Here is a 3764-nt window from a genome sequence, read left to right as displayed (position 1 = left end):
TCTTTCTTTCTTTCTTTCTTTCTTTCTTTCTTTCTTTCTTTCTTTCTTTCTTTCTTTCTTTCTTTCTTTCTTTCTTTCCTTCTTTCTTTCTTTCTTTCTCTCTTTCTTTCTTTTCTTAATATTTTATCTTCTTTATTTTTTAAAATTTTTGTTTTATGTGCACTGGTGTTTTGCTTGCATGCATGACTGAGTGAAGGTATCATGTTCTCTAGAACTGAGGTTACAGGCAGCTGTGAGCTACCACATGAGTGTTGGGAATTGAACACAAGTCCTCTGGAAGACCAGCCAGTGCTCTTATCCGCTGAGACGTCTCTCCACTACTTTTTAAGTTAAAAAGTTATTAATATGGGCTGGAGAGATGGCTTGGGGGTTATGAGCTCTAGCTGCTTTTCCAGAGGACCAGAGTTCAATTCCTAGTACCAACATGGCAGCTTATAATTATCTGCAACTCCAGTTTCAGGGAATCTGACACACTCACACACACACACACACACACACACACACACACACACACACATACACACAGAGGCAAAACACCAAATAAGAAAAAGAGTTGACTAGGTGGTGGTGGCCCACCTTTAATCCCAGCATTTAGGAGGCAAAGGCAGGTGGATCTCCAAGTTCAAGGCCAGTCTGGTCTAAAGAGTGAGTTCCAGGACAGCCAGGGCTACATACTGAGACTCTGTCTCAAAAAAAAAGTTATTAATATTGTAAATATTCATGATGTGTGTGTGTGTAGAGTAGAGAACAATGCTGAAAAAAATGTTCTCCTGCTTTTATGTGAGTCCCAGGGATAGAATTCTGTTCAATAGCTTTACCTCTTGAGCCATCTCTCCTACCTTGTAAGGATCCACAACAGTCCAAGGTCTAATCTTGTTAAGCATTTCCTAGTATTCACCAAAGATTCTCCATTCAACGTTTCTATTGAACGATTAAAAAGTTACACATTTTCATGATCTGCTTTAAAAACAAAACTAAACAAAACATGAATCCCCCCTCCCCAAGACACCAGGGAAGTCGCATATCCCCTGTAATCCTGTATTTGGTAGGATGAGGCAAGAGAATTATAAGCTGAGGCTAGCCTGAGCTACACAGTAAGAGTTGATCTAAAATGAACAAACAAGCAAAAAATTGATTGATTGATTGATTGATTGATTGATTGATTAAAAATCCCGGGGAAGGAATGGTTCTTGTCACCAACCTTCAGAAGATGCCATTCATACAGCCTATGTATAATCTGAGTTGGAAAAGAATTTCTGACTGTCCTGGATTGTTTGTATGAGAAAACATGCTGTGTAAGCCAGTAAGCAGCATTGGTTCATGCTCTCTGATTTCAGTTCCTGCCTCTAAGTTCCTCACTTGAGACCCTGACCTGACTTCTGACTTCCTTTGATGGCGAACTATGACGTGGAAAGGTAAACTCAAACAAACCCTTTCCTCCCCCCAAGCTATTTTTGGTTGCGGCGTTTTTTTGTTTTTTGTTTTTTTCACAAAGGCTGAAAGCTAGCTGGGACGGTGGCCAAGGTGTAAAAAATCTTCTTGGCAGTAAGAAAACAACCATGCATGCTTGCTTAGGCTTACGTGGTGTGCTCTCATCCTTAGGAGGTGTCGTGGAAGGTGTGACCCCCCCCCCCAAATGTATGGCCTAGAACCCTAATCTGAGTGTGGCCATATTTATAACTCAAGTACATAGAAGGTGATCAGGTCATGAAGGGAAGTCTTTAGCAATGAGATTAGTGATATCTGAGGAAGACAGAATGGGTGCCCTTACCCAAACCAGACTACGCCTGCACCCTGATCCCGAACCTGTAGCTTCCAGAACTGTGGGGAATGAAGGTTTGTTGTTTTAGCTACCCAGTGTACAGTGACTAAGACGGGAGAGGAACAAAGGAGGAAGACAGGAACAGAGAGAAGAGAGGTGGTTTTATGTTTGTTTGCTGGGCCGGGGATTGAGCCCACAGCCTCCCACGTCCCAAACAAATGTTCTTTCACTGAACTAAATCCCCCAGCAGGATGTGTTTCAGTGAGAAGAGGCTCATCTCTGCAGGTTGATGGCAGCTTTCTGTTATTATAGACCAAGATTTTATGACAGGGAAGAGGCTGTGGGAGAGGAGGGTGCAGAGAGGAAACAGAAAGGTTTGGGGGAAATTGGAAAGGTGTGTCCAACTTGAGCGTGTGCAGGTGCGTGTGCGTAGGGCCGTGTGTGTGTGTATGTGTGTGTGTGTGTGTGTGTGTGCGTGTGCGTGTGCGTGTGCGTGCGTGTGCGTGTGCGTGTGCGTGTGCGTGTGTGTGTGTGTGTGTGTGTGTGTGTGTGTGTGTTGGTGGTGAGGGTTGATGATGAAGATCCCTGTGGAGCCAGAGTCTAACGTGTGATCCTCCTGCCTCAGCTTCCTGAGTGCTGGGGAGAAAACCTGGTAAGGCAAGCTCTCCAGCTACATTCCCAGCATTCTACATTTGATCTGGGTGTATCACTGCTTAATTATATCATAGCAAAATAAAGTTTAAAATAGATCTCAGTGTAGAACCTTTTAGAAATGAAAATTCATGGTGCTGGAGAGGTGGTTCAGTGGTTAGGAGCACATGGTACTCTGACAGCAAACCAGGGGTAAGTTCCCAGTTCCCCAGGGTGGGTGGCTCAGACCCACCTAGAACTCTGGCTCCATGGAGTCTGACGCCTCCTTCTGCCCTCCCTAGGCATTGAACTCACAAGTACATTCCTAGACTCACATACATAGAATTTTAAAAAGAGAGAAAGAAACATGTATTATAAGTATTGCCAACAGATCAGTGTATTGATTTCTAATATTCAGGTCTAAGGTCCTATTTTATTTATTTAAATCTATTATTATCCTTATAGTGTGTGTACAGAGGTCAGAGGACAACTTTGTAGGGTTGGTTTTTTTCCTACGTTTATAGTTCTTAGGGAATTGAACTCAGGTCTTCCGCTGTGTGGCCTTGGACACCTTTTTCCATTGAGCTATTTTGCCATTCCCAGATTTAAGACTTTAGAGTTTATACTTCATGAAGACCTCCTATGTTTACAGTTTCACCTTGATGCAGGGACCGTAAGGTACTAATATAATCTCAGCACACTGGAGACTGAGGCAGGAGGAAGAACTGTTAGTTCTAGAGCAGCCTTGCTTACATACCAAGATATAGATTCTGCCTTAAAAAAAAAGCAAAACCTCAGGGCTGGAGAGATGGCTCAGTGGTTAAGAACACTGACTGCTCTTCCAGAGGTCCTGAGTTCAATTCCCAGCAGCCACAGGCATCTATAATGGGATCTGATGCCCTCTTCTGGGGTGTTTGAAGAGAGTGGCAATACATGTATGTGTATACATATATCTATCTCTATCTCTATATCTGATATCTATATCTGATATAGAGATAGAGATAGATTTCAAAAAGCAGAACTTCAAACCAAAACCTTCAAAGTAGTTTCATGTTTTAAATGCATAATTTAGTCACCTATAGATAAACTATTCTCTTGGGCTTACCAGGTTTTGTGGAAGAATTTGGGCATTTAAATGGGGCTGGTAAGATAGCACTGCAAATAAAGCCTGGGGAGCTTAGTTCTCTTTTTCCCCCAGATTTATTTATTTTATGTATATGAACACTCCATCTAGATGCCAGAAAAGGGCCTCTGATCCCATTAAAGATAGTTCTGAACCACCATGTGGTTGCTGGGATTTGAACTCAGGACCTCTGGAAGAGCAACCAGTGTTCTTAACCATTGAGCCATCTCTCCAGCCCTAGGAGCTTAG

The sequence above is a fragment of the Apodemus sylvaticus genome, chromosome 22 (genome assembly GCF_947179515.1).
Source record: "Apodemus sylvaticus chromosome 22, mApoSyl1.1, whole genome shotgun sequence".
NCBI classification, from domain to species: Eukaryota; Metazoa; Chordata; class Mammalia; order Rodentia; family Muridae; genus Apodemus; species Apodemus sylvaticus.
The sequence above is the reverse complement of the archived record's forward strand: the minus strand, read 5'-3'. Positions refer to the sequence as shown.